At 45.0% G+C, this 13,147-nt stretch overlaps 1 protein-coding gene across 1 annotated transcript in view; it reads left to right on the top strand.

The window, feature by feature from the left end:
• Positions 1–13,147, top strand: part of LOC147625083 (psbP domain-containing protein 1, chloroplastic-like) — a 65,718-nt gene that overhangs the window by 40,072 nt on the left and 12,499 nt on the right. The window lies entirely within an intron of this gene.

Below are 13,147 nucleotides of genomic sequence, written 5' to 3'. Positions count from 1 at the left end.
AAAGTTTATCTCCCACTGCGGAAGCACAAATGCAACTCTACTCCCACTGTATGTGATGAAATCACCAAAATCTGGTTGCTGCAGATTTAGGACAGCACCTTAAATGTGCTCTGTTGCCCTTCCAAAGTACTGTACAGCAGTACTAAGTGCTCACCAATGATGTACCAAACCTGTACCGGCAAGTACAGCAGCTGAAAATGAACCTTTTCCCCACTCAAATCAATGTACAGTTATGCCAAAACTTGCACAAAGTTGTACCAAATCTGTACCAGCAAGTACAGCAACAATAAATGCTCTCCTGGCTGTCCAAATAAGTGAAAATCAGACTTTACAGTCCCGACCACTGCATACAACAGTCCCGAACAGAAATTGGGCAAAAGCCCCTTGACTGCAAGCTGATTTCTGAGGATTCAAGGCATAAAAGTCTTGCCTGCTGCTTTGCCAAGCTCAGGAAGCATTAAATCTTGAAAAGCCCCTTGATTTAAGATCAATTGCTGATCATACATGGTACATTGACGCACATGAAGGCATCCAGAGTCTTCACAGTGCTTCCCCCTGGCCACATATACATCCAATACATAAAAGCCCCTTGATTTACAGGCACATTGAGTGCTTGACAGGCATCAACACATTGCCCAAAGCAGCAAATGCGAGTGCCTGCATGCAAATCAATCCAATCGGCACAAAAGCCCCTTGATTTGCACTGCAATTTGCTGTAATTTTGCTCGAATATGCGATTTCTCACATCATACAGCATGTATGAATGCTTAATTGCACAATTACATCAAAAGCCCCAAATTTCGACATCCAATTTCTTGCAAATTGATCCTGATTGTGACCAATGTCACCCAATTTTGCTCAAAATTTGAGCAATTTTGGCACCTGTACCTGCTCAATTGATTGAATTGATAAGAAATTCCCAAAGAATTGAAGCAAATACCTCTTAATTTTTGAATTTCTCTGAGATTTGCAGACTGAATTTTGTTGTTGCAGGAGAGGGGGGGGGCACGTCTGATGCTGATGCTGATGCTGATGCAGTTGTATGGATGGCTTTGTACGGATGGCTGGGCAGCCCTCTACGCTGCCTGGTTGGGCAGCGTGGCTGCTGCTGGGCAGCAGCTGAATGGGCAAGCGTACCAGTCGAATGCGCCACAGGGTCTTTTGCTTGTTGACGCCGCCTCCGACCGGTAGCCAGTGCTACACGCGACGACCCTCTCGTAGGCGTGTTCGAAATGTTCGCCTCGTAGACGTGTTCGCTCGCTGCTGAGCGCCGCTCGCCTTCGCCTAGTAGCGCTACACGCTTTTGCTTGTTGACGCCGTGTCCGACCGGTAGCCAGCGCTACACGCGACGACCCTCTCGTAGGCGTGTTTGAAATGTTCGCCTCGTAGACGTGTTCGCTCGCTGCTGAACGCCGCTCGCCTTCACCTAGTAGCGCTACACGCTTTTGCTTGTTGACGCCGCCTGCTACCACGTTTAGGCGAGCTTCGAAGTGGCTACTTCCACAAGGCAGCCATCGCCCTGGTGGTCACGTGTTCGTTCACTGCACCAATGGTGTGTGAAACGAAAGCTACTGCACAGAGAGATTCGAAGGCTTAGTGCTCAGCAGGTCTCTGCAGTTCTGTTTGCCTCAGCTCTGATACCAGTTGAAGGGAGATAGGACTAGGGTTAGGTTTTCAGTGGGAGACATACACAGAGAAAACAAGAGAGAGAGAGAGTTGTGGGGATAAGTCAACTCAATGAGATTGAGTGTGTGACTCCCCTATCACACATGTATATTGCACTAGTACACATAGTGCACTTAGTACATTAAAAGTACTAAGTGTACTATGTACTATAACTTATGGGCTTGTACACACTATAAGGGTGGGCATAATGCCTTTACCCCAACACAGATGGATCCATTGACAGATACAAAGCCCGTTCCTACATGGGGACCTCGAGGAGGAAGTTTATGTATATCAGCCCATAGGTTTTGCAGAACATGGTCATGAAGGGAAAGTATGCAGGCTGAAAAAGGCATTGTATGGTTTGAAACAAGCTCCACGAGCTTGGTATGCAAAGATAGATGCTTTCCTACTCGCTCAAGGATTTGTGAACAGTCCATCAGAAGCCACTTTGTATGTAAAAAAAAAGAAGAGAAAGATCTGCTGGTCATCAGTCTTTGTGTAGATGATCTCTTGCTCATGGGATCAAATGATGACAAAATTGCAGCTTTTAAAGAGATACTGCAACAGACATTTGACATGTCTGATTTGGGGCTCGTACACTACTATTTGGAGGCATTGGGTTGTTGCAATCTCGGTATGTTGCTAAACTTCTGGAGAAGTTTAAATTTCAGGATTGCAAGCCTATTAGCACTCCTATGGAGCCTGGGATGAAACTGTCACTACAAGATGACAGTATTTCCTTTGATGCCACTACATATGCTCAGGCTGTTGGGTGCCTTATTTACTTGTGTACTACACGGCCAGATATTCAGTATGCAGTCTCTCAGTTAAGCACATTCGTGGACAGCCCTCGATTGTCACATTGGCAAGCTGTGAAGCATGTATTCCGGTATTTGCAGGGTACCTTGTCTCTTGGATTGCTTTATCCTGAGGGGGGTGACATGCAGTTATACGCTTACAGTGATTCAGATTGGGCTGGTGATTTTGATACCAGACATTCCACTAGTGGAAATTGTTTCTTTCTTGGCTCTTCATGCATTTCTTGGCTAAGTAAGAAACAAACCACAGTGGCCACTTCGTCTTGTGAGGCAGAGTACAAAGCCGCCTACACTACTACTGTTGAGTGTGTTTGGCTGCGTCGTCTCATGACTGATATGGATATTTCAGTAGAGGAGCCTACACCTATCTATACTGATAGTCAGAGTGCCATTGCTGTGGCCAAGAATCCTGTGTTTCATGCTCGCACGAAACACATTGAGATTCACTATCATTTTGTTCGGGAGAGACTCCAGGCAGGTGATATTAGTCTGATCTACTATCCTACAGATCAGAATGTGGCAGACATCATCACGAAGGCATTACCACGTCCGAAATTCGAAGCATTCCGCACTGCTTTGAATTTGTTTCCTTTTGGTGGATGATGTACAGTGATCACATATCACTCTAGGGGGGTTTGTTGGGTTTTATGCTGTGTATGCACCCAGAGGAGTGCTAGTGATCATCAGTAGATTACTGGGGCACTTTTTACTTCAGTTAGTGGAGGTTTTTTCCCCCAGTTTAGCTTAGTTTCACTTATAACAGTTTATAAGTGTTTTGGTCCACCCGGCACACTTTATGGCCGGACATGTGAACACATCTTTTAGGTCACTTCATTATGTGGCTATTGTACTTCACATTATTATACTGAATACAACGAGAGTCGTGTTCTCTCTCTCTGCTCTCTACGTTTGTGTTTGCAGTACCTCCAAACCCTAACCCTAACAGCTGAAAGCCTTCAGTAGCCACTATCAAAATACCAAGTACATGCATGCTCTGTCATACTGAGTGCCTGTGAAGACCAAGAGGCATCATAGCTGCATGTATAGAAATAGTAATCCCTGTCCTCAACAAAAGAAGCAGTCTCTGGAGAAGCTTTAGAGGCATCATTTACAGACATCCCAGATTCTTTTGCCTTCTCTTTGGCAATCCTCTTTCTACACTTTGTGATGTAGTGACCTGGCTTCTTACAGTAATGGCATTTGCCCTTCTTCTTGGGCTGTCCATGAAGGGAGAAGAATTAGGGTTTCACGTGGGAGACATACACAGAGAAGAAGGGAGAGAGAGAGACAGAGACATGTGGGGATAAGTCAACTCATAGAATGAGTGTGTGACTCCCCTATCACATGTATATTTTCTCTAGTACACATAGTGCACTTAGTACATTAAAAGTACTGAGTGTACTATGTACTATAAAACTTATGGGCTAGTACACACTATAAGGGTGGGCATAATGCCTTTACCCCAACAACCTCCCACTTAAAGGCAAAGTGCCCTTAAATGAAGGAAAAGAAAAATCAGCATGTACATGATAATATACAAGGCCATATCAAGGCTGGAACTGGCCTCATCCAATGCCCATCAAGTGTCTGCAATGAGCAAACCGCTCTGGAGGCAAACTCTTTGTCAACAGATCAGCCGGGTTGTCATCCGTATGAATCTTGACAAGCTGAATCTGCTTGTTCTCTATCACCTCTCTGATGAAGTGATACTTCACATCCACATGCTTCGTCTTTGCATGAAAGACAGGGTTCTTTGCCAACTGGATGGCACTCTGACTGTCACAATGCAACAATGGAATATCCCCTGTATAACCCAAATCAACCACTAACCGAGATAGCCATAATGCCTCCTTGCAAGCCTCTGTGGCTGCAATATAGCCTCTGTAGTAAATAAGGCAGTGCACTTCTGCATCCTGGATATCCATGACATAGCACCTCCTATGAATGTAAACACATAACCGGTAGTAGACTTCCGGTTATCTAGATGACCGGCATAATCCGAATCCGTGTAACCATGCACTAATGCATCCTGTTTGCCAAAGCATATGCACATATCCTGTGTGCCCTTCAGGTATCTCATGACACCTTTCACTGCTTCCCAATGCTTCTTGCTAGGTTTGGCCATGTATCTAGTAACCACTCCCACTGCAAATGCAATGTCCGGCCTGGTAGCAACCATGGCATACATGAGACTGCCACAAGCTAAAGCATACGGAATCTTGGCCATATCAGCCCTGTCACTATCCGACTGTGGGCTGTCCATAGCACTGAGTTTCACATATGGAGGCAAAGGAGTACTAGTCTTCTTCCCCTCTTCCATATTGAACCTCTGCAAAACTTTGCCAATGTATTCCTTCTGAGACAAATACAACACATGCTGATTTCTGTCCCGAAGTATCCGCATACCCAAAATGTGATTTGCATCACCCAAATCCTTCATATCAAAGGCTAATGCAGCCTCTTCTTCAAGGCATCCATCTCTTTACGAGATTTCCCGGCAATCAACATATCATCAACATACAAGATGAGGATCAATAGACTGCCATCCAAAGCTTTCTTGGTGTATAAGCAGTGATCTATGTCACTCCTCCTGAAATCCTGGGATTTCATGAATGTATCAAATTTATGATACCATTCCCTTGGTGCCTGTTTGAGCCCATAAAGACTCTTTTTCAGCTTGCATACAAGCTTCTCCTTTCCATTCACTGCATAACCCTCTGGCTGTTGCATATATATCTCCTCATGGAGATCACCGTGAAGAAAAGCAGTCTTCACATCCATCTGAATCAAATCCAGATCATCATGAGCAACCAAAGCTAATACAGCTCTAAGTGTGGTCATTTTGACCACTGGAGAGAAGATCTCATCAAAGTCCACACCATATTCCTGCTTGAAGCCCTTAGCCACTAACCTGGCTTTGCATCAGGTGCAACTTTGAGCCTGTAAACCCACTTGCATGGCAATACCTTCTTGCCTGTAGGCAAATGCATTAACTTCCATGTTCCATTTTTGTGCAGAGAATCCATCTCTGACTTCATGGCACGCTCCCAAAGAGCCTTGTCTGCCCTCTGTAAAGCCTCCTTATAACATGAGGGCTCCCCACAGTCAAAGAGCATCAAGTAGTCAACCCCTGGAACAAACTTGTCAGGGGCTCTGGAGGGTCTTGTGGACCTCCGTATCCAATGACCATCATTTGCAGGTTGCTGTCCAGCCTGCATATCACCAATTGGTGGCTCCTGTTCCATGCCATAAGGCTGAAAGATCATGCCCGGTATCTCCTCTAACTGTGGGATATCTTCTGCCATCTCTGGTTGTCCATTTGGACCATTTTCAGCACCATTTAAGGGCTGGTTTTGTTGCTGTAATGGCTGATTTACAACCCTTGGTTGTTGTCCATGATGTCCATCATCATCAAAGATGACTCTGCGAAGCTCCTGTTGCCTTGCAGGCTCCTTATACATGCATGTTTCATAAAAAATGACATCATTGTTGCGTATAATCTTTCTATTCACTGGATCCCAAAGTCTATACCCCATTTCACCTCTGTCACCATATCCTAGGAATATGCATTTGTGAGACTTAGGATCAAGTTTGGTGCGTATTTCCTTGCGTATGTGCACGTCACAACACAACCAAACACTCTCAAGTGCTTGTAGGACGGAGGCTTCCCTGTCCATACTTCCTCTGGCACTTTCCCACCAAGCCTCGTGTTAGGTGACCTGTTTATAAGATGAACGGCTGTCATAATAGCTTCAGCCCAAAAACCATGAGGTAACGTAGCATGTGACAGTGGGAGACTGCCTGTGATTTGGTCTACTCCGACAACTGATTCTTTATCGACAAAATCTTACTTTTTTTCAGTTGTATTCACTCCATGTTATGGAGAAATTTGGCCTTGGGGGCCGTGAACACTTGTACATATAAATACTCCAAGAAATACAAACTGTATTGAGGGGGGGGCCAGCCGTTTCCGGCCCCAGTGATGGTGTCAAGTGTTCTTTGTCATTTCCAGTTTTAATGTTGCAAGTAATGTCCATTGTTTGTATTAGTTAAGTGATCTAAAAATGTGTATTTTATCTTCTGATTTGTAGGCCTCGTATAGGGAGCGGTTACAGCATCATTCGCGTGTACTGGGTATTCCAAGTATTGGCCAAGTAGTTTGGAGCCCAATGGACTATCACTTGCCATAAATCCAAGCATTGTCCATACATCAGAAACAACACATAAAGTCAAAGAAATTCAAACATACATCAATATGCAATGCACAAGTAATGATCCTCCTGTTCATGGACTATCTGAATGGGAGAGAAGATTAGGGTTAGGTTTTCATGTGGGAGACATACAGAGAGAAGCAAGGGAGAGAGAGAGAGAGAGTTGTGGGGATAAGTCAACTCAAGCATTGAGTGTGTGACTCCCCTATCACACATGTATATTGCACTAGTACACATAGTGCACTTAGTACATTAAAAGTACTAAGTGTACTATGTACTACAACTTATGGGCTTGTACACACTATAAGGGTGGGCATAATGCCTTTATCCCAACAACCTCCCACTTAAAGGCAAAGTGCCCTTAAGTAAAGGAAAAGAAAAATCAGCATGTACATGATAATATACAAGGCCATATCAAGGCTGAAACTGGCCTCATCCAATGCCCATCAAGTGTCTGCAATGAGCAAACCACTCCGGAGGCAAACTCTTTGTCAACAGATCAGCCGGGTTGTCATCCGTATGAATCTTAACAAGCTGAATTTGCTTGTTTTCTATCACCTCTATGATGAAGTGATACTTCACATCCACATGCTTCGTCTTTGCATGAAAGACAGGGTTCTTTGCCAACTGGATGGCACTCTGACTGTCACAATGCAACAATGGAATATCACCTGTATAGCCCAAATCAACCACTAACCGAGATAGCCATAATGCCTCCTTGCAAGCCTCTGTGGCTGCAATATACTCGGCCTCTGTAGTAGATAAGGCAGTGCACTTCTGCATCCTGGATATCCATGACACAGCACCTCCTGTGAATGTAAACACATAACCGGTAGTAGACTTCCGGTTATCTGGATGACCGGCATAATCCGAATCCGTGTAACCATGCACTAATGCATCCTGTTTGCCAAAACAAATGCACATATCCTATGTGCCCTTCAGGTATCTCATGACACCTTTCACTGCTTCCCAATGCTTCTTGCTAGGTTTGGCCATGTATCTAGAAACCACTCCCACTGCAAATGCAATGTCCGGCCTAGTAGCAACCATGGCATACATGAGACTGCCACAAGCTGAAGCATACCGAATCTTGGCCATATCAGCCCTGTCACTGTCCGACTGTGGGCTGTCCATAGCACTGAGTTTCACATATGGAGGCAAAGGAGTACTAGTCTTCTTTCCCCCGTCCATATTGAACCTCTGCAAAACTTTGCCAATGTATTCCTTCTGAGACAAATACAACACATGCTGATTTCTGTCCCGAAGTATGAGACAAATACAACACATGCTGATTTCTGTCCCGAAGTATCCGCATACCCAAAATGTGATTTGCATCACCCAAATCCTTCATATCAAAGGTTTGATGCAGCCTCTTTTTCAAGGCATCCATCTCTTTACGAGATTTCCCGGCAATCAACATATCATCAACATACAAGATGAGGATCAATATACTGCCATCCAAAGCTTTCTTGGTGTATAAGCAGTGATCTATGTCACTTCTCCTGAAATTCTGGGATTTCATGAATGTATCAAATTTATGAAACCATTGCCTTGGTGCCTGTTCGAGCCCATAAAGACTCTTTTTCAGCTTGCATACAAGCTTCTCCTTTCCATTTACTGCATAACCCTCTGGCTGTTGCATATATATCTCCTCATGGAGATCACTGTGAAGAAAAGCAGTCTTCACATCCATCTGAATCAATTCCAGATCATCATGAGCAACCAAAGCTAATACAGCTCTAAGTGTGGTCATTTTGACCACTGGAGAGAAGATCTCATCAAAGTCCACACCATATTCCTGCTTGAAGCCCTTAGCCACTAACCTGGCTTTGTACCTTGGCTTTGCATCAGGTGCAACTTTGAGCCTGTAAACCCACTTGCATGGCAAAACCTTCTTGCGTGTAGGCAAATGCATTAACTTCCATGTTCCATTTTTGTGCAGAGAATCCATCTCTGACTTCATGGCACGCTCCCAAAGAGCCTTGTCTGCCCTCTGTAAAGCCTCCTTATAACATGAGGGCTCCCCACAGTCAAAGAGCATCAAGTAGTCAACCCCTGGAACAAACCTGTCAGGGGCTCTGGAGGGTCTTGTGGACCTCCGTACCCAATGACCATCATTTGCAGGTTGCTGTCCAGCCTGCATATCACCAATTGGTGGCTCCTGTTCCATGCCATAAGGCTGAAATATCATGCCCGGTATTTCCTCTAACTGTGGTATATCCAAAGGGATATCTTCTGCCATCTCTGGCTGTCCATTTGGACCATTTTCAGCACCATTTAAGGGCTGGTTTTGCTTCTGTAATGGCTGATTTACAGCCCTTGGTTGTTGTCCATGATGTCCATCATCATCAAAGATGACTCTGCCAGGCTCCTGTTGCCTTGCAGGCTCCTTATACATGCATGTTTCATCTAAAATGACATCATTGCTGCGTATAATCTTTCTATTCACGGGATCCCAAAGTCTATACCCCATTTCACCTCTGTCACCATATCCTAGGAATATGCATTTGTGAGACTTAGGATCAAGTTTGGTGCGCATTTCCCTACGTATGTGCACGTACGCAACGCAACCAAACACTCTCAAGTGCTTGTATGACGGAGGCTTCCCTGTCCATACTTCCTCTAGCACTTTCCCACCAAGCCTCGTGTTAGGTGACCTGTTTATAAGGTGAACGGCTGTCATAACATCTTCAGCCCAAAAACCATGAGGTAACGCAGCATGTGACAACATAGAACGGACCTTCTCCTGAATGGTCCTGTTCATCCTCTCTGTTGTCCCATTTTGTGGAGGATCATAAGGAGTAGAGAGCTCCCACTTGATGCCTTTAGCATCACAAAAGTCCTGAAACTGTTTGGACATATACTCTCCACCATTGTCGGAACGCAAAGCCTTTAGTGTTTTGCCAGATTGATTCTCAACAAGAGCAACAAACTTCTCAAACACTGAGAATGTATCACTCTTCAAACGAAGAGGATAGACCCACACCTTGCGTGTGGCATCATCAATAAAAGACACACAATATTTTGCCCCTCCCAAAGAAAGCTGAGGCATCTCACATACATCTGTATGCACAAGCTCTAACTGAGCATCTTTCTGTCCAAGAGCTTTCTTGTGGGGGCACTGCAGTTGCCTGCCATATATACAATGCTCACAAAACTGAAAACTTGAAAACTTTAGAGAAGGCAAGTAACCCAAACGAGACAATTGCTCCATTCCTTTGACACTCATGTGTCCCAACCGGCTATGCCACATAGAGATTTCCGGCAGCTCGGTTGCATTTACATTAGCATGGTGACAAACACCTGCATGCATGAAATAAAGAGTGTCCACCTTAGAGCCTCTGGCAACAACTAGTGAGCCCTTACTAATTTTCCACTTTCCACGACCAAATGTGGTAACATAATCAGCATCATCAAGCTGTCCAGTAGAAAGCAGGTTCTTCTTGATCTCAGGCACATGCGTGACATCATGGAGCATAAGCTGTGAGCCATCTGAAAACACAAGCCTCACATCACCTCTGCCAAGAATTTTGCATGCATGGTTATCACCCAAATAAACTACTCCTTCATTGCCAGCAGTATACCTGACAAACAAGTCTCTGCAACCTGTGACATGAAAGGAGGCACCTGAATCAATGATCCATGAGTGCATACCATGACCACCTGTAAGAAGTGAATGGGCATCAAGTGAAGACGTAAATAGGACCTCATCCTCACTGTCACCTGCATGTGACACATTGACTTCTTCAATCTTGACTCCACTTTTGCCCTTTGGCTTTACGTCTTTGGCTTCATCTTTGTCTTTGTCTTTGCCTTTTCCCTTTTCCTTTTGATCATTTTTCCATTTGTAGCATTGCTTTTTGATGTGTCCCTTCTTGCCACAATAATGGCATTCCAAGTCCTTTTTGGAGCGAGACTTGCTCCTTCCCCGTTCTTGGCTTTCACCCCTTTGCTGGGATCTCCCACGTGCATTCATTGCATTGGACTTTCCAACAGAGTTGTTTTTCCTGTTCATCTCTTCTTGAAGAAGAGCACCCTCAACATCTGCATATGACAGCATAGCATTCGAATTGCTAGTGGCTGTCCTGAATGTGTCCCAACTCTCTGGCAAAGTGCATAAGAGAAAGGTGGCTTTGAACTCATCGTCCATTGCCAACTTTTGATTTATAACTTGGCTGACAATACCATTAAACTCATTTAGATGGGCTGTCATAGACGCCACTTCCTTCATCTGAAGACCTATGAGTTTCTTCAACCAATACACTTTGCTTGAGGCACTTTGCTGGGCATACAAGTCCTGCAATCTCTGCCACATTCCCCAAGCTGTCTTCTCTTCACGAATGCTGAAAAGTAAAGAGTCTGACACAGACAACATGATAGTAGATCTTGCCAGCTCATCCATATCTTCCCACTCTTCAGCAGTAAGAGAAGCGGGCATCACACCCCTTTCTTTGATAGGCTTGTGCTGCTTCTTCTGGAGCAACACATTATAGCACTGGGTTTGCCAAATATCATAGTTATGTGAACCTTCAAGCTTCTTGATGTGAAGCAATGAAGAACTCTCACCTGTGGGTTGCCATAGCAATATGCAACCTGTCAATGCCTGACTCCCTGCAAAATGTGCAAACACTGCACCAAAAAGCACACAAAGTGCTCACAGTTGTTCTCCCAAACTTTATCTCCCACTGTGGAAGCACGAATGCAACTTTTCTCCCACTTTATGTGATGAAATCACCAAAATCTGGTTGCTACAGATTTAGGACAGCACCTTAAATGTGCTCTGTTGCCCTTCTAAAGTACTGTACAACAGTACCAAGTGCTCACCAATGATGCACCAAACCTGTACCGGCAAGTACAGCAGCTGAAATTGAACCTTTTCCTCACTCAAATCAGTGTACAGCCATGCCAAAACTTGCACAAAGCTGTGCCAAATCTGTACCAACAGGTTACAGTAGCAATAAATGCTCTCCTGGCTGTCCAAATGAGTGTAAATCAGACTTTTACAGTGCATACAACAGTTCCGAACAGAAATTGGGCAAAAGCCCCTTGACTGCAAGCTGATTTCTGAGGATTCAAGGCATAAATGTCTTGCCTGCTGCTTTGCCAACCTCAACAAGCATACGATCTTGAAAAGCCCCTTGATTTAAGATCAATTACTGATCATACATGGTCCATTGACGCACATGAAGGCATCCAGAGTTTTCGCGATGCTTCCCCCTGGCCACATATACATCCAATACATGAAAGCCCCTTGATTTACAGGCACATTGAGTGCTTGTAAGGCATCAACACATTATCCACAGCATCAAATGCGATTGCCTTCATGCAAATCAATCCAATCGGCACAAAAGCCCCTTGATTTGCACTGCAATTTGCTGCAATTTTGCCCGAATGTGCGATTTCTCACATCATACAGCATGTATGAATGCTTAATTGCACAAATACATCAAAAGCCCCAACTTTCGACATCCAATTTCCTGCAAATTGATCCTGATTGTGACCAATGTCACCCAATTTTGCCAATTTTGCTCAAAAATTGAGCAATTGGGCACCTGTACCTGCTCAATTGATTGAATTGATAAGAAATTCCCAAAATTGAAGGCAAATACCTCTTAATTTTTGAATTTCTCTGAGATTTGCAGGCTGAATTTCTTTGTGTTGATGCTGTTGCAGAAAATCTGATGCTGTTGTTGCAGAAGGGGGGTGATGAAGCTGCTTTAGCTGTATAGCTGATGCTGTTGTAGCTGTAGCTGATGTACGGATGGCTGGCTGCTATGATTCTCTGGCATGCCGTTGATCAAAGAGGGCTTGTACTTGAATCACGACGTGCACCGCCTCCATAGCTTGAAAGCTTATGAGGCGTGTTTATTTGACAGAGCAGTGTTGTTGGCCAACACGACTCAAGGTGACCCAGGCTATGCGTTCACACTCAAAGACACGAAGCCGGTCTACTTCGCGTGCAGCATCGGCGATGGCATACATTGCCGCGGTGGCCTCATGAAGTTTTGTGTCAAACCTCTGTAGACGTGTGTTCAAGGCCGGGGAAAGAGGCAGTGCAAGAAGCGATTAACGCCCGTACCCGTCTGCCTTTCTTCTTCGCTCGCCTGTTGTATTGACGCCCGCCTCCGACTTGTTGACGCCTTGTGGCTGCGCCTGGGTTACGTGTCCGTAGCTAGTTACGTGTCCGCCACGAATGGATGCACGAAAAGCTCGCCCAGCGGTTACACGCCTGCGAGTGATTCAACGCCCGCCACCTTCTCTTTCCGCCCACCTGCTGTGCGCTGCGATGGTTGCTGCTGCTGCTGTAGGCGCCTGGCTACTCAGCGCTGACATGCCTGCCCTTCGCCTAAGTGGCCAGCGCTTCTACACGCTTCCCCACGTTCAACACAGACAGCACACGCCTTGTTTTGCTACCTAAGCCAAGAGAGAAATCAGCGCCTGCACCTTCTT

This window comes from Cibotium barometz, chromosome 24 (genome assembly GCF_041138505.1).
Source record: "Cibotium barometz isolate CiBa-2024 chromosome 24, ASM4113850v1, whole genome shotgun sequence".
Lineage (NCBI taxonomy): Eukaryota > Viridiplantae > Streptophyta > Polypodiopsida > Cyatheales > Cibotiaceae > Cibotium > Cibotium barometz.
Note: the sequence above shows the minus strand (reverse complement) of the source record. Positions and strands in the feature narration are given on the sequence as shown.